General features: G+C 36.6%; 1 protein-coding gene across 10 annotated transcripts in view; it reads left to right on the plus strand.

Annotated features, from left to right (window-relative positions):
• The window catches only part of CBLB (Cbl proto-oncogene B), a 219,591-nt gene that overhangs the window by 25,569 nt on the left and 170,051 nt on the right, over window positions 1-23,971 (plus strand). The window lies entirely within an intron of this gene.

Here is a 23,971-nt window from a genome sequence, read left to right on the forward strand (position 1 = left end):
AAGTCTTAAGGCAGCTTATTAAAATTGATGTTTTTCTTTGAGTAATATCTGGTGACATTCAAATTTGATAATTAAAATCCAGAAGCACTCAAGAAAGAATGCCTGTTTTTAGTTTCATAATAACAAAACTCCCACAAAGAAGGTTGATGAATGATGTCTTTCAAGTGGCAGATTTATTATTTAGTTAAAGAGACCTCCTTTGGCAGTTTTTTACAAAACTAAATTGAAGTCTGTTTATAAAACAGACAAACTGAAGTGATAATTCTATAGCCTGAGGAATGCTTGGAAATTTAGCCCAAGAAGCATCTTTTTTTTTCAGTAACTTAACATAAAAATGGAGTTTCCGGGAATCCAAACAGATTAACACCCAGCCCTAATTGGGTAGGTCATAAAATAGTACTCATACCTCACTGTTTGGAAATAAAGTGCTCAGGAATATTCATTTTTCTAAGCCCATTTTATTTTATTTTAATTTTATTTTATTACTATTAAAGTATAGTTGATTTACAATATTTCTTCAAGTTCTGTTGCACAGCGAAGTGACCCAGTCACACACATTTCCCTGTTCTGTACAGTAGGGCCCTGTTGTCCATCCATTCCACATATAACAGCTAAACCCATTTTTAATATTAATTTTTTGTCTCTTTAAGCTCATTATTGTTAGAGCATGAGTTCTTGTTGGAGTTTGCATTTATACATCTGTTGTTTATAGATGTGTTAAGTATTGATATAAGGTCATTACAGAAAGTACACATTTGTAGACTTAAATGTAAAGAGTGATCAAGGCTGTCTGTCTTATTTGGTAGAACCACTGAGGAACAGATTAAACTGAAAGATAATTTAGGCTTGTTGTTTAAATGTATTACTTTGAACATCTGGTCATGTGATGTCATCACATATAATCACAGATGTGTAACTGTATTAGTTTCTTAGAACTGTTGTAACAAACTATCACAAACCAAATGGCTTAAACAACAATTTGTGTTGTCTTAAGTTGATTTTTTCAGTTAGGGAGCCTAGAAATCTGAAATCAAGACATCAGCAGGGCCATGCTCCCTCCAAACCTCTTAGGGCAGGATGCTTTCATGGCTCTTGCAGTTTCTGCTGGTCCCAGGCACTTCTTAGCTTGTGGCAGCATAAGTTCATTCTCTGCTTCTGTCATCATGTGATGTTCTCTGTGTGTCTAATTTACCTCTTAGGAGAGCATTGGTCATATTGGATGAGGGCCTGGCCTAATGACCCTATTTTAACTTTATTACAAAAACCCTATTTGCAAATAAGATCAGATTCATAGGTAGGGGTGAGGTTAGGATTACAACATACATTTTTAGGGGGGCACAGTCCACCCATAACAGTGACCAAATATGGCAGTGTAAAATTTATACTATGGAGGGGGAAGAAAATTGAAACATTAGAGTATATATCATGAAAGTGTGAAAAACTTGTCTCAGTAGAAGATAATGCCAAACAAATTATTTAAAACTATGGAGGGTCTGGAGCTCAAATAATTTTGTAGCTTTTTTCAGGTTTATAATAATAATAATAATGGTGAATTAATTTATTCATGTATTGAAAAGCATGGTAAGTTTGACTTTAATCGATAATAAAATTTTTATATAAATTGAAATAAGTGAACTTATAAGTACCTTGTTATAACATTCTTACTGATTTCAAGTGTATAAAATGCCGTCTCTCTTTAGAAATTATTAATACTATGAATATGTATATTTAATTAAGTTATTAATATTAATAACCCTGATTGCCCCTTGATTAAGAATCCCTATTTTATTCTTTTATTTTGTGATAAACTCTAGAGGATTAATTAAAATAATTATGACTTACATCATCATCATTAAATCTGTTTACAAAGTTTTCTGCATTGCAAATTAAAAAAAAGGTGTAGGAGGTGCTTTCCATGTTGGTGGCATATAGGTGGCTATACTTCACATTCATTTCGTGTCTTTAATATTAAGATACAAAGTATTACAGGTATGATTTCAAACTAAGATTTTAGACAGTCAGTTCAAGGATTTTAGAAAAGTAAGAGTAAACTATTTCTAAAAATGGCATGTTGAATGCTGACCAAGGGTCAGCAAACTGACCAGAGCTAGGTGGTAAATATTTTGTATACTTTGCCAGTTGGTCTCTGGCAACTAATCAGCCCTGCCTTTATAGTAAGATAGCAACATAGACAACATGCAAATGAATCAGAATGACTGTATTCTAATAAAACTTTATTTAGAAAACCATTATGGTAGATACAGTGTGACCTGGGGGCTATGGTTTGCCAACTCTTAGATTTGAGTATTGATCTAAATTTTGGACAGTAAAATTTTAAAAGTGTTTTGTCAGCATGGACTGAGTATAATTTGCACAAATTAGGAATGTGTTTGGATAAAAGTAATAGTACCTGACCCACAGTAGTTTACATATATAGGGATACATGTTTCTCTGCAGTGCTGTCAAAGACCGGAGCTCTTTCTGCTTTTGTAATCTCCTTCCTTAGTGTGTTGCATTTGTTCTCATTCTAGTCACCTCAAATTCCTGCTGCAGCTCCATGATTTTTATGGCTACAAGACTAAGGAGAGAAGGGGAGCACTATATATGACTGTCTTTTTTATTACTGATTAAAAAGCTGTCCAGGAACCATTGTACCAACTTGCTCCCTCCTTCGGATTGCACTTGGGTCTTTTCAGGCCTGAAAAATGTGATATCCTGAACAATACTAAAAATATTTGGATGTATATTTTTTCTATTTTTGTTGACTCTCTAGGGAAAAATATTTAAAATGAAAAGAAGGAACACATTTACTAAGACAGTTTCATCTCAAACCCATTCATGTCCTTTAAAAAGATAAAAACAGTTTTGTTTTTTTTTTGTTGAGTAATACCTCATTCTCTTTTAAGCTTTGACAACTGTAAACTTATGTTCAGAGCCAAGTAATTGAAAGCAAATGATTAGTTTCAATAGATAAGGAAGATTGAAATGATGTTTTATGACTTATTATCTTTGTTATCAGGCATACGTCAGAGATGAGTGGCAAGTATTCCAATTCCATTTTTCTATCTGGAGAAGCTAAATTGATTGGAGGTTACATGACTTGACAGGAATTGTATATATTCATATATGATATATTTCTAAATGATGTCTCATTACCAGTTAGCATGTGTGAGCCTGTAGCTATTGGCATCTGAAGGGTATCTACATTTTCAACCTTTTTTCAACTTGGTTTCAGGAAGACTTATTTGAATAATTAGCACATCTTATATCTGTGAAAAGTGAGGTGTTTCTCATCTTCATTAAACTAGTATTGATAGTGTATGTCAAATGGTCATTAAAAGGAACTTTTTTTTTTGCAAGACAGCTTATATTAGTTTAATTCAACTTTAAATATTTAAAACTTTGTTTCTGAAACATACCTTTTCATTGTATTTATCTATATGATTGTGTGTATATGAAAGTTGCCTATGACTTTTAAAACTTCTCTGAGTAAGCAAAGTCTTTTCCTTTGAGGAAATAGGAAAGGTTACCTAAATATTTTTTTTGCTGAAACATATTAATGTAAGTAAAATGTTAACTCATCTTGGAGACGCTGCAAACATTTCAGTCTTTGTTCTAAAGGGTTTTTATGAGCTATATTGATTTTCTATGATTGTAACAGTCTGCAGAACTGTCAAGTTTATTCTTTTCCAGAAAAAAATGAGAAAACATTAATTTGACTAAAGATCTCTGTTTTTATCAGCCTGGTCTCACTTCCCTGATCAGAGTAGGTTTGAATGTGCTGAAGTCCTAAGAAACAGCAGATTCTCCTTACCAATTTTTTTTTGTGATATTTCCCCCCCTCTGTCTAATTCTAATTTTTGTATTCTCCCCAAAGTTGGATTGTAACAACTTTGCTTTATAAAGCAACTTGAGTCACGAAGTTGGTAATTTACTACAATCTTTTCCCCACTTTATCAATGTTTGGGTAACTATAGTCTGTAGGCCAGATCCAGCCTGTGCTTCTTTCTGTAAATAAAATTCCGTAGTACATGGCCAAGCTTGTTCTGTGGCCATAATGACAGAAATGAGTAGTTGCCACAGAGACTATATGACCCACAAAGTTGAAAGTATTTACTGTGTGAACCTTTATTGAAAAAGTTTACTGATCCCTGCACTACTGATATAATCTTCTAAGGCAATCTTAGAAACTTGCATTTTAATTTAAATATTTTCTTCCTTTTGATTTTCTCTTCTATTTCTGTTGATGATGCTTTATGAATTACTGACTGTTGTGCTTTTTTATGGACAAGAAAATGTTAATGGCCGGTAGTCAATGATTGAGAACTAAAGCTTTTCTAGACCCCCATTTTCTATCTTGTATCAGTAGAATGTATATATAAATTTTTTTTTTTTTTTGGTCTTTTTGTATTTTCTAGGGCTGCACCCACGGCGTATGGAGGTTCCCAGGCTAGGAGTCTAATTGGAGCTGTAGCTGCCGGCCTTCGCCACAGCCACAACTGTGCCAGATCCAAGCTGCGTCTGTGGCCTACACCACAGCTTATGGCAATGCTGGATCCTTAACCCACTAATCAAAGGCCAGGGATTGAACCCGCAACCTCATGGTTCTTAGTGGGATTCATTAACCACGGCGCAACAACGGGAACTCCTATAATTTGTATATATACTTTTAAAGTACGATAAATTTAAACTTTGGTAGCTTTTTTTTTTTTTGTTTTTTTTTGTTTTTTTTAGTAGAAACACAGATATGTCATTAATGCCATGGCAAGCATCTAATCTAGTAGCTTCTGTATATAATCCCACGGACCAGATGATGCATTCTAGTCCTCTAGAATGATTAAGTACAGATTCCTGACATCCTGTAATACTTCCTTACCAGTGGGGATTTGAGTACCCATATTTTAAAAAAGTACCCTCACTCTTTCTGATGTCCTGCCTGCTTTTAATATCCCCAGGTCAAATCGTATTTTATGTATACATTGAGATGGCGCAGATGAGACTAGAAATCTGGATCTGTTCAGAATTCTTTTCACTTTACTAAGCTGCCTTTATCACTACTGTAGGTAGGTGACCATCCCAGTTGTAAGTTATTTTAAAGGATCCCAAGACAGATTTGTTTCTGAGAGGTTTTGGGAAGAATTTTGTTGGAGAAAAAAAGATAGAAATTATTTTTTATATTCTTTTCAGATTGGCCTAATCACTATCCTTAGAATTTACCTTTGCAGTAGCCTTTTAGCCTGCCATTTCCCCTTCTTCCTATGTGCCCACCATTTATGTAGATCCTCTTATTCTACCCCTTCCTCATCCAAATTTCAGCATTTTCTGATCCAGCCAAAACATCTCTTTACCTCTGATATTTATCAAGACCTTTCATGTAACGTTTAATTGTATGTTATGGTCATATTGCTGTCTTTTAAAAATGGTGGTTAAGACAGGTCGTTTTAAAGGTCTCAGCATAAGTTGTTTTAAAGGCAAAATTGCTTCTATGTATCTCCCACAGTATCAAGAACAGTGGTTCAGTGTTGGCCATAACTCATAAAAATAGATGATTGTTTCTCTAGAATTACCGTAGGATTTAAAACTGCTGATTTATTCCTTCTTTATGAACTACTAGGGCCTGGAAAAACAGGAGAAAGTGAAAGAAAGTGTCCAGTGAAGTATCCAAAGGCTTAGCTTTTAGAATTTGTAGGTCAACTTTGAATATCAAATACCTTTCAGATTAGGCAATGGAGTACCATTGATTCTTGAAGGGAAAAAAATGTCCATAAGTACAGTAATGCCATTATTATTTATTATAGAATGATTCTGTTTTACAGTAATTCTTAATTCTGTGTGTAAGCAAAATGTACTTAATGTAGTGACATTTTTGGATAAATTTGGTTAAGTGACCACAATTTGGGAGCACTTTAATGGAGTGTCCTTATGACCACCCTTGTACCTATAAAATAAACCCCTGGAAAACCCATAGCATCACCATTCTGCCTGTTCCCACAAAATGCACATGGCAATGAGTGTATTTTACAGCTTTCCTATTGACATACTGGTTCGCCATCTGAGCTCTTATGAGCGTTTTCACTTCCTCTTACTCTTATTTTAACATTTCTTCAAAGACTGTTTTTGTTTTTATGCTATGTTGTATTTATGACCCTGAATACACAGAACTTTTCAGCAACTGGGGAATCCTCTAAAAAATCTATGCTTTCAACATGAATGGTCCAGTTTCGTTTGGTATGTTTTATTGATAGCAGGGCCCCATCGTCTTTACAGCTTTTTGCTCTGCAGCAGATGTCCTTATATCATTTCCTGACACTTCAGAGAGTGCACCAATACATACGCACAAATAAAAACAACCTTATCATGTTGTTCAACTTGTGGTCTTATTGGAGTTCCCTGCTACAGATAAGGATTTTCAAACTTGAAAATTAGTTTCCAGTTTTTAGCTAAGATTTTTTTTTTTTTTTTTTTTTTTTTTTTTTTTTTTTTTTTTGGTGCTTAAGTATTTACTTAGTGCCATCTCTTTCTTTCTTTTTAAAAGGCAAGTTTGGACAGTTAGAGTTGATAATTCTTGCTATGTAACCTGCTTTTTCTCCTCTTTTCTCTTTCTTTCTTTTGGCAGGAGCATACCAGCTCTGAGGGCTATCTGAGACATTTTGAGTATGTAGACAGGGCTTTTAAAGAAGGGAACTGCTGTTCTCTTACATCAACCATGCAGACTTAGAAACAGACTTTAAAGGAAAACAGAGACGTGTGTTCTCACTGTGTATTATTGTTGCGCCCCCTCACATAGCTGTTAGGATTTGTCAGCAGTTTGTTTTGACTCACTATACCAAGGTGGGGGTGGTTTTGTGTGTTTTTGTAAGTTAACTAGTGTGGGTTGTCAGTAATCTCAACTTAATCATTTTGATTGGCCACGGTCCATCCATTTCTCAGGCCGTGTTTTAATACTGAAACTTACCAAATAATTTTACCCTTCCTATAGCTGTGGAGATGAGCCCCTGGTTCTTAAGATTATATCCTCTTTTCTGCTCCATGTTGCCTCGGTGATGTGTCCGTGATCTCCTCAGACTAATTTGGAAACCTCCTGGAGTTGTTCTTTGCGATTTATCTTCATAGTTCTTACATAATAAAATTTAATGGTATATATTTTGGCAAGACTGGGGACACTCCCAAATCCACAGTTCGTTTCCTGGGAGGTGGTTTTAGATGCAGATAACCATGGTAGATTGTTTTTTATTGGGAATGAGGAAGCCTTTGGTGGCATCTGAAAGAAAAGACAGGGCTCCTGGACTTGACTGAATGGTCTTCTGATTTCCGAGACCATTGACAGAGAGAAAGTGGCCTCGGCAGATCTGTCCTTATCCTTTTACTGTTTTCTGAAAGGAAATGGCACTCCAGGAAGCCGTGCACCGTGGTGGTCTGGGTACATCTTTGGCATGACTTTAAGGTTGGAAAATAAAGTTTTGTAGATGAGACACAAAGGGCAAACAATATTTTCCCCTAGTCCCCCAAAGTACCCATTACACTTAAAGATCAGTGGAGATGTCTTTTGTCCCTGATGACTTTCCATTATGTAACTGCTCTTTATTTACTTCCTCTGCTATACGTTGGCATCATTCCCACAGCAAGTTAAAGTCTTCTTAGTGTGCATTTATTGTAAACTGTCACTTATGTGGGAGTAAAATAACTAGAATTCTTTCACCATTTTCGGTACTTGACATTTAAGAAAGAGACAGATGGCAAGTAAACAAGGTGAGAGTGGGACTTTATTTGCTGTATTACAATCTCAGGCTACTGTGAAGAAATTTAATTAGATGTTATTTTAGGAAGTTTCCTGGTCATTTTGCAGGTCACTGAAGCTTGGACAGAAGCTGAATATACACCCCGTATTTTAACATACTAACAATACTATAGGTAGTTGAGAGTTCATCTGAAACTAGTAGGTTATACTTTTGAGAGTGTGAAAAATTTTCTGGGTCCTAGTGTGCCTTAGAAGGAAACTCCTTTTGTAGGTAATTTTAAATAATACCATTTTAAATTTCTAGTTGGAGTTCAGAATTAAGTTGGTTTAGTTTAAATATTTAAAAATTCCTTCTGATATCTTATCTCTCCCTTTTAGTAAGCTCATGTTCATTTTTCTTCATGGTGATTATTTTTATTTTCCCATAGCTCTACTGGGGAATTTCTTCACTGTGAGATAGTAGCTATTACAGATAATTCAAAATTCAGTTCTTCAGTTTTCACAAAGAATTTCTGCGTACTATGACTTCAGTTTTTGGGTTTTTTTTGTTTGTTTGTTTGAAGCTAGTCTTTAGAACTATTTATGGTATAGGAAAATAAATTCATATATTATGCCTTCTTAGATTATTCTTTATAGAATTACATATTTTCATCTGCACAAAAAATATGAAGATCTTGTATAAACATTTGCATTTCACCATTAAAATAAAAATAAAGAGACTTGGGAAATGGCTGGTGCTGATAGTTCATGGAGGTTAACAAGTGATATGCAGAAGACAGACTGTCCTTCAGTTGCAGAGTATTACAGAGTTTGGGCAACTCACCAGTTCTGAGAAGAGCATGTATTCACAGTTTAATTGGTGAATAAGAACAGCTTCCAATGAAAGGTCCAGTGGATGACATTTTCCCCTCAAGATGACAGTATTTCTGAAGAACGTAAAGTCTCATGTTATGGTGATAGTAAAGTTAAAGTTGAAAAGTGGGTTTCTTTAATTTGTATGCACTTAGAGAAGATAACCTAAGAATTTTAAAAAAGACTGCATACATTTTGGGTTTTGTTTTGTTTTTCAACGCAATGGAGTCCTTTTTGTTTCCTTCTCATTTGGGGTTTGTAATCAGCTTATATAGTGAATTTTGTACTGAAATTAGTTGGAAATACAATATGATATCAATATTGTGTAGCTCCCCATTTAGTTATTAATATAAAAATAATAATAATATAATAAGAAAAATCCTTGTTTCTCTTCAGTACTTGGAATATGTTTATGCTTCCTTCTGCTTTTCTGTTAAGTAGCACTTAATGTTGCTCATCTGAATAATACCACCTACTGTGTACAACAGTATTATAAGTGGTTTCTTGGATTCTGAGTAAAAATTGGAAAGTTACCAATTGTAACATTGGTACCATTGTATGTTACGGAGTTTTAAGAACTATTTCTCCAGATGAAATCAATATAGTAAAAGGATTGCAGAGTTCTGACATTTTTATTAAGGCTTGATTTCCCCTATGTAATCTGTTCTTTTATTATTAGAGGTTAACTCCAGTCCTTAACATTTTGTTTTCAAATTCTTGAGCTCATTTTAATGTTCAGTGGGGGTGTTTTGATTGATATATTTATAAGGATATACAGTTAAAGATCTGTATGGTAAAAAAAAAAAAAATCAGTGGAGGCTATTTTAATGGGTAATTTGAGGAAGCCATTTTTATTCTGGACCTGTTAAGATCTAGAAAAATAGTAACTTAAGTTTTTTTTTTTTTTTAATTAAAGGTTTCACTTAATTATCAAGTTCTGATTCTTTTGGGATACTGGTCTTTAGTGATCATTTAATTGTTTCAGAGGAAATATATAAAGCTTAGGATTTTCATTTTAAACTTTATGCTGCTCCAAGATTGAAAAAAAAAACCTAATCTCTGAATTGTTCATTATTGATGTCAGTAGATTTAAAGGAGAAACATGTCAGACTTTTGAAATTTCAATGAATAATAAAATTATTTGAATTATAAGGAAAATGCCTAAGAATGTTGTCTTTTTTTTTTTTTAAATCAGAATTTAAACTCAAACATTTATACTTACAATACCTCCAGGTACAGAAAACAAATATAACAGCATTTTTTTTTTTAAATTCAGAAAATGGTACTGATTATAAGCAGAAAGAAAATATCCTCCTGAGTGTTTGAAAGCCAAATGAGTTGTAAAAAGGGTAAAAATCACTCATTTTTATCTTACATTAAAGTTTCTAATTTTATCCTTAGTTTTAACTGTTCATGGAAATGAATAAGCCTATTTGTCTCATAGAAAGGTATTTGGTCTGCTTTCATTATTCTTCTTGAAGCAAGAATCTGGAATGCTCTCCAGAACCATCATGCTGAATGACTTGTTGGTTTTATTTGCTAGCCTCAAAATCTATCCTCATTATCCAAGAGCATCTGGTGGAAATAAATGGAAACTGTGATGGCTATAACTTTGAGTAATAACATGACACAGGGCACTGTTTATTCAGATGAGTAGCTTATCTTGTATATGTCTTCATTCTTTGCTTTTCTAGCCCCATCTTAAAAAAACAGTCTGCCTCAGGTCTTTTAGCTCCAGCCACTGACCATTTTTCAGCATTTCAAGTCTGCAGAACCTCCACATCCACAGCTTTATCCTCCTGAAATGTTTTCCACTATCTAACTCTTGCTCATCCTTCAGATCGTAACTTAAATGTCAGTTCCTCAGAGAGGCTTTCCTTGACTGATCACTCTGAATTATTCTGCATATTATTTTCTGTCATGGTCCTCTCTTCTTTCCAGGTCCTAGCCTAAACTCTGTCTTAAGGTTCTTCCTTTTCTTCACCACCTTCTCTCTCTTGTGCCTATTCAGCTTCCTCCACATAGCAGGTACTCAGTAATTGTGTATTAAAAGAAAGAGGGGAGAAAGTACAGTAATCTCAACCTACATGCTATTTAAGCAGCATCATAAAACTTGGCAGGCATTATTAAACCTATACAAGGACAGGAGCTGTTGTTGGTCTTTGTTGTTGTTCAGTTTTTTGTTTTCTTTCTGGTGTGGAGGCAGAAATTTAATAGTTATCAAGCCAGATAAATTTAATTAAATTGGGCTTATTAATCTTGTATGATCCAGAGATATTTCTTTTAATCATCTGAGGATTATAGTTTCATGTGACATTTTAGAAAGTGTGAAAAGAGCTTTGCAGCCACATGTATCACTCTTTTGCCTGCTGATCCATTAGTAGAACCAGGGTTGAAAATCTGGTTTTAGCATAGAAGCACAGCACAGAAACATTGGAATTAGAAGTGAAACCACTTTCTACATATTTAATTGTTATACTTTACTGCTTAAAATTGGCATATTTAAAAGTCTTACTGAGAAGCATGAAACTGGAACCCTATGCATCCATGGTATATTTCTTAATGCAAATTAAATAAAATTTCAAAAGCCCTATGGCAAAAGTGCTATTGGGTAGTTTCTTGGTTATCACTCTAAAGTTAATGAACATAATATTACGAATTTATATAGAGGTCTTTGGTACACATTTCTCTTCATGGAACATGTGAATAGTATTCAGGTCTTTCTTTATATGTTTTTGAAATAATTGCCCTCTTTTCAAAAATTATATCATACCAGATTATTTTTTCTAATGATTTTTTAGTAGTTCCTTGTTTCCAGTTGTATCAACCTGAAACTCCTTTAACTAATGTTTTGGCTTCATCTTACTTTTTCTGAACCTTATTCTCTACCTCCAACCATTAGTCAATATCCCATACTACAGTGTTCCCTCCTTATAGCTTTATTTGGTTCCCTTAATTTGAAACAGTTCATTTACTTATTTATTTATTTATTTAGTCAGTCTTTTGTCCTTTTAGGGCCGCACCAGTGGCATATGGAGGTTCCCAGGCTAGGGGTCTAATCGGAGCTGCTGCTGCCGGCCTACACTAGAGCCGCAGCAACACCAGATCCAAGCTGTGTCCATGACCTATGCCACAGCTCATGGCAACTCCGGATCCTTAACCCACTGAGCAAAGCCAAGGATCGAACCCTCAACCTCATGGTTCCTAGTCCAATTCGTTTCCATTGCGCCATGATGGGAATTCCTGAAATAGTTTAAAAAATATCTTGTTACTCTCTGGCTTACTCTTGAATAACATTTAAACTTCAGCCTTACTTGCACTTGTCTGATTTCCATTTCTGGATTGTGCCAACGTCTTTTCTACCTTTTTGCTTCTTCAGGTTGTTTCCACTTAATGAAAAGCTCCTTCTCTGAGTCTTCACATTTTTAGTGTGTGGGTAAAGATCCAAGTGTTAAGTATCACCTCCTCACCACCTCTTCCTTGACCACAGTATCTACAATAGTGTGTCCAATTAGTATTTGGAATGTTTGCTGATGGTTTCTTTTCCCAAGTGCATTACCTGTCTTCCAACACATAATTGAAGTTCTACTTTTTGAAGCATTTCCTGAATAAGTGAGTGCTAGAATTTGAGTTTTTTTGCAAAAGCTTTTACTTTTTGTCAAAACATTGTAGTTGGTAGTGTAGAAGCAGAATTCTGTCTTGGTTCTTCAGTGTACTGTATCTTGAGGGACATTTAGGGTCCTCAGGACTCACAGAGAGGGGCACCTGAGCTCACCTGGGGGTCAGGGAAGACTTTGATGGGGAGTTATATATGAGTGGCAATTAGATTAGGCAGGGCGAGGATGTCACAGAAGACATTTTATTTATTTATTTATTTTTATTTACTTTTTTTTTTGTCTTTTTTTTCGCTATTTCTTTGGGCCACTCCCGCGGCATATGGAGGTTCCCAGGCTAGGGGTTGAATTGGAGCTGTAGCGACTGGCCTACGCCAGAGCCACAGCAACACGGGATCCGAGCCGCGTCTGCAACCTACACCACAGCTCACGGCAACGCCGGATCGTTAACCCACTGAGCAAGGGCAGGGACCGAACCCGCAACCTCATGGTTCCTAGTCGGATTCGTTAACCACTGCGCCACTATGGGAACTCCTTGTCTTTTGTGTTTTTAGGGCCACACCAGTGGCATAGGGAGGTTCCCAGGCTAGGGGTCTAATCAGAGCTGTTGCTGGCCTATGCCAGAGCCACAGCAATGCCAGATCTGAGCCATGTTTGTAGCCTACACCATAGCTCACGGCAACGCTGGATCCTTAACCCACTGAGAGAGGCCAGGGATCGAACCTGGAACCTCATATATATAGTCAAATTTGTTTCTGCTGCGCCACAAAGGGAACTCCAGAAGACATTTTAAAGGAATGGGAAGTCCCACATTGCTCAGAGGAGTGCAAAAGCATATTATGTTGTGATCCAAGGTGTTGCATATCTTCACAGGCTGAGAATCTGGGGATTTGGGTTACCTTTTTATACTTTTTCTCTTCTGACTTTTCAGCAGTGAGCATGATTGCATTTCTCTTGAGGAAAGCACACATCTAAGAAAAGAAAGAAAGGAAATTATTCTGATAGTGTACCGTACAATTTTTAAATGACAAAGTTTTGCATTTTGGATGTTCACTGTTAGCTCTTCATTTGAAGTTTGGTTTTACTGATGAGTATTTTGGTACTTGATTTGTTTTAGCTTTGTTGTAGACCATGCGCCATATGCACATTGGGCACTCAATTAACACCTGAAAGAATCAACCCCAATTTTGAGAACAGAGTTTGACTTTCAAGTTTGGCGAGTTTTCTTCACTGCCCTAATCAAAGTTGCAGTAGACATTGCATGTCTCATTAGGTTCCTTATGAGATAAACATTTGATTTTATGCAGGTGTATGTCTAACTTTGATGCCCTAAAAAGGTTTTATCTCCGAAAGTATATAATCAGACACTTTACTGTCTTTTAATTTCAACTTTAAAATTTAATCTTAGATTACAGAGTTGTTTGTTTTGAAACAAACTTAGAGACAGAGATGGTTCTTTAAAAGAAAAAAAAAGTAGTTCTCATCTGTCTCTAGTCTCTCATAACAAGATCTGATTTATCTTTCCTGATATTATATGGTGCTACATTTGATTGATCCTGTATCAAGGTTACCAGCATGTCCCCTCTCAGAAGAAAATACTCAGATCCTTATATTGCTGACTCAGGGGAATTATTACATACAGAGGAAAAGCCTTTGATAGGAAATGTTACTTCCTTTAGGAAATGAAGTACAGGGATCTAAATGGCTGTCATATAAACAAGGGACAGCCTTATTAGGCAGTTTTGGACACCTTTTCAGTGGCTTTATTGGAAGGCTTTTCCCATCATGCTTCTTGAGGATTTATACAGTGATTACATCACAGATGGTTTTACAAGTTGTTTTGACTTTGACAACACATTGTCGGGGAGGAGCAGAAAATACCAGTGTAACTGTACATTGCTGCTCTCTTATTGCTCTCTTAACATCTAAAGCAGTAGAATTCTCCAGTAAATGTTGCAGTAAAAATTGAGGCAAGTCAGCTGTATGTGATTGTTAGGGTTCTTGGGTTTACAGGTGTGCTTACTAATTACATAGGAAATGAGATATCCCTGTTTAAGTTAAAACCGTCAGAATTTGAAGATAGCATTTCACATACTGTTATTAGGGCTTTATTGAGTGAAATTTTCAGAAGTAATAAATAATTTCCACTTTTTGTAATGGCTTTCAATAGCAGGAATTTCTCCTACGGATAATCAATTAGAGTGAAAAAATGTTTTTGAAATTGTAATACTATATTTTTGTGCTATGCTAGACTAAATGATAAAATGTTTTAAGTGAAAGTAAATGCCAATTAACTTTGAAAGGATATTATTTTTATTTATTTATTTTGCTTTTAAGGGCCGTATCTGCGGCATATGGAAGTTCCCAGGGTAGGGGTCAAAGTGGAGCTGTGGCCGCTGGCCTACTCCACAGCCACAGCAACACTGGATCTGAAATGCGTCTGTGACCTACACCACAGCTCATGGCAGTGCCAGATCCTTAACTCACTGAGTGGGGTCAGGGATCAAACCCATGTCCTCATGGATACTAGTTGAATTTGTAACCCGCTGAGACAAATGGAAACTCTAGGATATTCTTTTTAGAATTTAAGTATATCCTAGAGATAGTCGGGAGAATTATAAAGTGATACAGGGTTAGAAATTACTGCTGATATTGGGTCCTGTTCCCATAGATGCAGAGAAGAGAGTTTGATTTTAGAAGGAGATCTTCCATACTGTGAAGGTAGCTAAAGTTTTGTGTGTAGGAGTAGGTCTTCACTGTGAGAAAACAACTGTATAGACAAACAGTAGTCATTGTATTTATTTCACCTGTGTATTTGACTCTAAGCTGTTTGTCATAAACTATAAGACCAGTTTAAAAGGTTACCTCTATTTGCTGAAGTAAGCATATTTCATGAGCTTTATAAAAACAGTATTTTAAAATATTATTTTATCATTACATCAGAGGACATAATTATATAAGTATCTCTTTAGTAGCTATTCCATGTGGGAGGATAGAAAACGATTGTTACTTAAATTTTATTTTCTTTGAGGAACGCTGTAACATAAAAAGAATTGCATCAAGTTGTTCCTGTTAAAGTTTTTGATCTAGAAATTTGGCACTGAAGTCCCTAGAAGCTTCTGTTCCATTGTGGTTGAAATGTTTTCTCACCTTTTTGAACTACCTCATTACTGCTGATGTAGGTGATATCTTGAAATGTGCCTGGAGAAAGTGGTGTAAAACTTCCTTTGACCTTTTCTGGACTCAGGGCTGAGATAGCTTAGACCTTCTGCTTATTTTTTTTTTTTAAATCAAGTAGGTTGTGTTCAAATGAGAAAGTTTAAGAAGCTTCAGAGTTCACGACGTGGTGCAGCGGAAACGAATCCAATGAGGAACCACGAGGTTGTGGGTTCGATCCCTGGCCTTGCTCAGTGGGTTCAGAATCCAGTGTTGCCCTGAGCTGTGGTGTAGGTTGCAACTCGGCTCGGATCCCGTGTGGCTGTGGCATAGGCTGGCAGCTGTACCTCTGACTCGACCCCCAGCCTGGGAACCTCCAAATGCTGTGGGTGCGGCCCTAAAAAAGCAAAAAAAAAAAAAAAAAAAAAAAAAAGAAGAAGAAGAAGCAAGCTTCAATAACGTTTTATATATAATCATCTTTTACTTCTAAATTTATCAATGAAAGAAAGGTAGGGAGTATTTTGCCCCAGGGTCAAGAGTAATATTATTTTGAACATATTGATGCATATTTGTTTATTTGCTATTCTGTGCTAAAAAAAATCTTGAGAATAACATGAGAAAATACTCATTTCGCTGGTAGTTTTAAAAAATGTTTAGTATTTCACATAATCCTACCTTTAATGTAGCTTGGCATCTCAATATTTTTTTCCTTTAAGGAAAGATGATCTAATTTGGCTTAATTCATTCAGTGAAACTTCATTTAATATCTATGAAAACTATTTTGTAGTTTCCATTGTCATTTCTATTAAAGACTGCTAGTTGTTCCCCAAATTCATTTTGCTTCTATCTTTCATTATATATCCCCCCACTTTTATCCACCCTTAGTAGAGTATTTCCTGGGCTCATGTGGTTCTGATGTGACCCTATGAGTAAATTCTGACTAACTGGACATGAACAGAAGTGAGATGTGCGGCTTCTAGCTCCTGCCCTCCAAAGGAGGCCACATGCCCACCTCTCCCTTTTCCAGCTCCCTCCTGGCTAGAAGGGCTATGGGACATCTTGGGCCACATGGAGGAGAGCTATGGCATAGAAATGGCCCAAGTCCAAGACAGAAGGGGCCATAGTCATTGACCACCTCATAGACTGGAGCCACTGTAGGTGAGAGGGAGATAAACCCCAGTGGAGCTGCTGCGACTCTGTCACACACAGCCAACTTTTAGCACTGTGCTGAAACCCATCACAGTGCTAAAAGTTTCTGCTGCATCGCTTTGAGATGAAAGTTTCAAATTTGTACAACAGTAATAAGTAAATCATGGACATATGAAGCAAAGCTCTATTAAATATGTCTTGCGTAGCTAGAAACAAGCAGTGTATGTATGCTAGTGAGACTCTTTAATGTTACATTGTTGTGGTCTATATTATTCATTTACTCTGTATTAAATGAATTTGTGACCATCCCTCACTGGGTTGGGTTTTACAACAGCATTGAGGGTTGAACAGGATGTTGTCTGTTGATGGTCCAGACTTCCTGTGTTTTTATCTTAGTGTCTGCCCTGCTATACCTTCTTTATTTTATCTTTGTCCCCAAGTCTTTCTCTTCTCCTTCTGCATTTGGCTGGTGTCTGAGGAAGCTCTGGTACAGCTCTCTCTGGCCAGTTCCCCAGAGTTCCAGTGCCTTAATAGAGACCAGGTGCCTGGCCCTACTTCTGAACACACACACTGGTAAAATTCTGTTATTTGCTTGAGGAGTTTGTGGGCTTGTATTATAATGTATGGAAAAATGCCCCGTGCTTTGCAACATTTTAGACTAAATAATACCACTTACAAGAAATTGTGAATGTTATAGGAACCACCTTCTGTGTGGGAGATGAATATAGGAAAAAAGAGAAGTTTCATAATGATGAGTGAGAAGTTTTCAGAAAGCACTGTTTGGTTGTCATTTCAGTCCAAAAGCCATCTTACATCCTCACACTGGGGATGGGATATAACTTCACTGAATGATATGATTTGTTCTCAAGTAATTTAGGTAATTTAGTTATGCTTCATGATACTAAAATACTCTGTCCTTGCAGGATCATCATAAATAATGTGTGAAGCTCTAGGTGGGGGAAGTTGAAAAATAGGCAGTGTTATAAGAACAGTGCATGTTGGGAGTTCCCGTCATGGCTCAGTGGTTAACGAATCCAACTAGGAACCATGAGGTTGCAGGTACGATCCCTGGCCTTGCTCAGTGGGTTAAGGATCCGGTGTTGCCGTGAGCTGTGGTGTAGGTTGCAGACGTGGCTTAGATCTGGTGTTGCTGTGGCTCTGGCTTAGGCCGGTGGCTACAGCTCCGATTTGACCCCTAGCCTGGGAACCTCCATATACTATGGGAGCGGCCCAAGAAATCACAAAAAGACAAAAAAAAAAAAAAAAAAAAGAGAGAACAATGCATGTCCCTCTGTTGCTGTTTTTTCCAGTCTCTGCATTTATGGCTGTGCCAATTTCCATCACATTCTGTCTGCATAGATATAACTGCATGCACATACCAGGCATCTTGCATTTAAAAAAAAAAACCTAGGGAATGGCCACTTGTAATCTTCCTTGTCTATGATTCATTCACATTTTGAAATTAATTTCATATGTAGTGGAAAAGTAGAAGGAACATCTTCCATATGAATCTATAGAACCTTCAAGGAACATAGTCTGTATCCTGATCCTTGGAACAATATTGGAAATCTCTTGTTTTGCTGGAGCCACTTATATATTTATTTATTTATTTATTTTTATTTTTCGGAGCCACCTACAGGCTACTGCTCTTCTCTTTACTGTCAAATAGTTGTTCTGTTAAGACTTTCATAGTCTTCTGACTCCCATTGCAGTCCCATTCTTGGAGATGCCAAGATGAATCTTCATAGTGTACTCCAAGTGTTTGAGGGGAACTTTCCCCCACAGTCCTTTTTGCATTTCAGTTGTTACCTTCATTCTGGCAACTCTAATTTTCACCTCACTGACTTCAGGAACTCTTATCCTTATTCACCCCAGCCCTGTATATCCCAAGTCATGCCACCCTTGGGAATCCTTAATTCCAAAATCCCAAACTGCCAACACACCCCTACTCCTTCTACCTCTTTTATTTCCTTGCACCCATGAAATCTGCCCTTAAATTTCCTTCGTACTCTTCATTATTCCTATTCCATTCTCTGGTCTCTTGATGGTCTTCTGGCTTCCTTCATTTGCATAGCCATTTTGAATCCCATTCATCATTTGCCAGATAGATCCTGACTTCAAACTCTAGCTCTCCAAGTTTCTGTGTAACTTAGGTAATATACCTAACTTCTCTGAATCTCAGTATCCTTACTTGTAAGAAGAATATTATAGTATCCATCTTGTGGAGTGGTTGAAATTATAGTCTATAGAAAAATGTTGGTTAACTGCCTAATATAGTTCAAGGCAATTTGTCGTTACTAATGTGAGCTGCTTTCGTGTTTAATGTTATGTGAGAGAATGATAAAAGATGATGAAAAGGTAAATGCAGTTGGGGACAGAATAATAGAGAGTTAAGGAATATAGATTTGATTTTGTAAAAGCTGTGGCGAATCATTGTAGGTTCCTAAGCAGTGAAGTAGCACTATTTACAATTCATGTGAAAGGTTACTCAAAAACAGCTTATTATGTGATAGTACTGAAGACGAAGACTAGGGAAAAGAGCAAGAAATTTGTTGAACTGTATATTGAAACTATGGTGTTCCCAGGTTAGTATATCTTGTTTGATATTTTGCCTTTTAAAAATTTAGATTGTATTTTACTGTATTGGTACATTTTGTACCACATGGTTTTATTTATTTATTTATTTGTTTTTCCAACTATAGTAAATTATTTTATTTTTTTAAATTTTTTTTGCAGAATGATATTATTTATTATTCATGAATAATACACTGAAGTATGAACATGTATAGACAAAGATCTGGAAAAATATGCTAAAAAAAAAGATGACCGTATTTAAAACTGTGGAGTTTATGGAGTACTGGAACAGAGATGGAGGTTATGTATAAGGAAAATGTATTAAAACTTAGATGTGAAATTAATATTTAAAAAAAATCTATTCACTTCTCTGGTATTGGCGGGACTTTAATTCTGCTGAGCTCTTTTTTAAAATTACTCAGTGAATTTTATTACATTTATAGTTGTACAATGATCATCACAACCCAATTTCATAGCATTTCCATCCTAAATCCTGCATCCCCTCACCTCCCAACCTGTCTCTTTGGAAACCATAAGTTTTTTAAAGTCTGCGAGTCAGTATCTGTTCTGCAAAGAAGTTTTTGTGTCCTTTTTTTAGATTCCACATGTAAGTGGTAGCATTTGATGTTGGTGTCTCATTGTCTGACTGACTTCACTTAGCATGATAATTTTTAGGTCCATGCATGTTGATGCAAATGCTGTTATTTCTTTCCTTTTAATGGCTCACTAATATTCCATTGTGTATATGTACCACATCTTCTTGATCCACTCCTGTGTTGATGGACATTTAGGTTGTTTCCATGTCTTGACTGTTGAAAATAGTGCTGCAGTGAACTTTGGAGTACATGTATCTTTTCGAGTCATGGTTTTCTTTGGATAGATGCCCAGGAGTGGGATTGCTGGATCAAATGGTAGTTCTTTTTTTAGTTTTCTGAGGAATCTCCATACTGTTTTCCACAGTGGTTGTACCAGTTTACGTTCCCACTAACAGTGTAATAGGGTTCCTTTTTCTCCACACCCTTTCCAGCAGTTATTGTTTGTACACTTTTTGATGATGGCCATTCTGGCTGGTGTACCTCATAGTGGTTTTGATTTGCATTTCTCTAATAATTAATGATGTTCAACATCTTTTCATATGTTTTTTGTCCATCTGTATGTCTTTGGAGAATTGTCTGTTTAGATCTTCTGCCCATTTTTTGATGGAGATGTTTGTTTTTTTGGTATATAGCTGCAGAAGGTTTTTATGAATTTTGAAGATTAATCAGTTGTCACTCGCTTCATTTGCAAATATTTTCTCCCATTCTGTGGGTTGTCTTTTTATTTTGCTTAGGATTTCTTTTGCTGTGCAGAAACTTTTTAAGTTTGATTAAGTTCCATTTGTTTATTTTTGTTTTTATTGTCATTACTCTGGGAGGTGGATCTGAGATGTTGCTGTTGCTTATGTCAGAGAGTGTTTGGCCTAGATTTTCCCCTAAGAGTTTATAGTATCTGGTCTTATATTTAGGTCTTTAATCTGTTTTGAGTTTATTTTTGTGTATGGTGTTAGGGACTGTTCTAATTTCATTCTTTTACATGTGGCTGTCCAGTTTTCCCAGCACCACTTATTAAAAGGGCTGTCTTTTCTCCATTGTACATTCTTGCCTCCTTTGTCATAGATTAGTTGACTGTAGGTGTGTGGGTTTAATTCTGGGCTTTCTATCCTGTCCCACTGATCTATATTTCTGTCTTTGTATCATACAGTTTTGATGACTGTAGCTTTGAGGTTTAGTCTGAAGTCAGGGAGCCTGATTCCTTCAGCTCCATTTTTCTTTTTCAGGATGTCTTTGACTATACAGGGTCTTTTGTTCTTCCAAACAAACTTTAAAATATTTTGTTTGAGTTCTGTGAAAAATGTCCTTGATAATTTGATAGGGATTGCATTGAATCTGTAGATTGCCGTGGATAGTATGTCATTTTGATAATATTGACTCCTCCAATCCAAGAGCATGGTATGTCTTTCCATATGTTTGTGTCATCTTTGATTTCTTTCATCAGTGTCTTATAGTTTTCAGAGTACAGGTCTTTTTTCTCTTTAGGTAGGTTTATTCCTAAGTATTTTATTCTTTTTGATGTGATGGTAAATGGAATTGCTTCCCTAATTTCTCTTTCTGATTTTTTGTTGTTAGTATATAGAAATGCAGTCAGTTTCTGTGTATGAATTTTGTATCCTCAGATGTACACATGATTTTATTACTTCTTTTGTTTGTTTTGTTTTTAGGGCTGCACCCTAGGCATATGGAATTTCCCAGGCTAGGGTTCTAATCAGAGCTACAGCTGTTGGCCACAGCCATAGCAACTCGGCATCCGAGCTGCATATGTGACCTACACCGCAGCTCATGGCAACACCAGATCCCTGACCTACTGAGCAAGGCTAGGGATCTAACTTGCATCGTTATGGATACTAGTTGGATTTGTTTCCACCGCACTACAATGGAAACTCCTTTATTACTTGTTTGTGAATGACTTAAGAGAGAACATTTTATGTATGTAGTAAATGTGAGTTTATTTCTCTAGTCAAGAAGATAATGGATTTCTTTGGAAGTATTTCTTGTTGCTTTGAGTTGTACAGTGAACTTGAGTCTCCATAAATAAGACTGAGGACAAGTTTTGAAGGAGCCATTTAAAAGCCTAAAGTGCTTGGCTTTAAATTTCCAAAGCATTTGGTTTTGTCATTTAGGTGCTGAATTGAAGCAATCTCTTCAAGAATTAAAGTACTTTTATTAAATTGATATTGTCTAATTTCTGTGAATTTAAATTTTATTAGAATACTAACAAAGATGCTATTCAGATTTGAAGTGAAATATGAGTAGAAAGACTGGGGGTACAGTTGATGATATGGTACCTTGTTTACTATATTGGAAAGTGAGTTTTTAACACTAGCCTAGGATTGTGACATAATGTCTTCTTATACTGTTGTCTTCACACATTTTTGTCAGAAATAGTCAATGAGAAACAGAAGAATTTCAAATAAAGACAAGCACTTTGTACTTTTAAAAGTGTATTACGAGGTTTTTAATTTGAAACCTGAGATAAGAGATACATGGGGGTAAAATCTGCTGTTACTCATTTACTTTACTCTCAAACTTATATGCATTCATTTATTTATTTACTAGTTTTTCAGTGTGACTTGTTGAGCACATACTCTTGTCCTGGCCCCATTTGAGTCACACAGAATAATTATGAACTGTTGAGCCTGATTCCTTTTCCATATGGATCAGAGCGGACAGAAAATATCAGGAAAACTAAACAATACATTTTGCTTTGGATTTTTTTTTTTTTCCTTCTCCACATTGTCCTCTTCCCCTCCTCTTCCTTTCTATCCCAGCTCCTCCTTTCTCCTCCATCCCAGGGTTCAAGGAGATAAGGAAACTGGAACTTGGAGTGAAAGATGGGTTTAAGAAAACTGTTATCCTATGCATAAGTGTGAATCTCAGCAGAGTGTCTGATAAGATGTGAGCTGCAGAACTGTGAAAGGAACAGACATCTGTGACTAGTTCAGTCCCTTCATTCTGCTCTTGTCTGTTTTGAGCTGTCAGTCACCAGTTATGCGCCAGGCACGAGGATTCGGGGGGAACAAACCAGGGGTGGCTTCCATCCTCATGGAGTACATATTCAGGTGTGTGGTGGGTGGAGCAGACCAAGAAATCAGCACACACAAAATGCCATAAGCTCAGTTAGGAATCAGATCTGTGAAGAAAGTACATCTCTGGAATGAGAGGCTAGATGGTTATGCTTTCAGATTGGGGGCATGGCTCTGTTGTTTCTGAACACTTTTGCAAGGTATGGGGATCATCCCTCTTCTTATGAATCTAAGTCTGAAAGGGAGAAGGTGGAAGAGCTAAGGTTCCCTCTCTGTGGCTGGTATGCAGTAGAGCTCAGAGGGGGCTACCCTGCCCTAGTGTCCTGGCAATACCCTAAGGGTTACTTGCGGACTGAGCTGCAGTGTCTCCAGCTTCATTCCCTGGATGCCTACAGTTGGTGTAAAAATCCTCTTTTAAGTTGTTATTACCTTAAACCAATTGTGAGTAGGATTGGGCCAGGCGATGGGCCCCAGGGAAGCTACAAGGGTGAAAGGGGCCCAGAGAGAGAGGAGAGCAGAAGTCCAGAATTCACTGAAGACAGCCTGAGTCTGCTTCAGAGTTGCCCTGAGCCAAGGTTGTGTTGTGCTATTCAACCCTCTTAAGGTGACAGAAAAATGGGGCATTTGCTTTAGGTTCTAGGTACATGTTGGTCAACTAAAGTAGTGTGGCTTGGACAGCAGAAAACTAGCCTGTTGTCCATTTTACATTCGTAAGCAGGAGAGATTTCTGACATTTGAATTCAAGGCTGTGATTCCAGTGTCCACAAAAGGTAACCTTTGCAGACCCTTTAGATGTCAAATTACCTTAAAAAAGAAAAAAAAAAAAAAAAAAAAGATTTCTGCTACCTCTCATTCATCCCTGAAGAGTCAGCAGGTATGCAGAGGGAGTTCTGGTGGATTTGACAACCAGTAAATCTGGAGTTTGGGGAATACAGGAAGAAGATATCAGTCAGCTTAAGTTTTAAGATTCCCAATTCACTGTCTGCACCTCTGAAGACTGCTGATGGGGGAAGAGTTGTGAAAGAGGGGGAGTTTCGGAGACCCTCTGAGTTCAGAAGATAAATTGTGAACAGAGACCATATGGGGAGAGATGGGGAGAAAGAAACTTGTTTTTTTTTTTAAAAAAAGAAGAAAGTGAAGCCTTAGTGGTGAGGTGGAGAGCCAGCTGTTTAGAATTAGTAGTAGGGCCAGAGTTGGGGTGGAGGAGGCATTGAGGAAGGTGAATAATGGAGAAATGATAAGAGTGGATGCTCAGGGGCACCCTGTAGA

The sequence above is a fragment of the Sus scrofa genome, chromosome 13 (assembly GCF_000003025.6).
Source record: "Sus scrofa isolate TJ Tabasco breed Duroc chromosome 13, Sscrofa11.1, whole genome shotgun sequence".
Taxonomy (NCBI): domain Eukaryota; kingdom Metazoa; phylum Chordata; class Mammalia; order Artiodactyla; family Suidae; genus Sus; species Sus scrofa.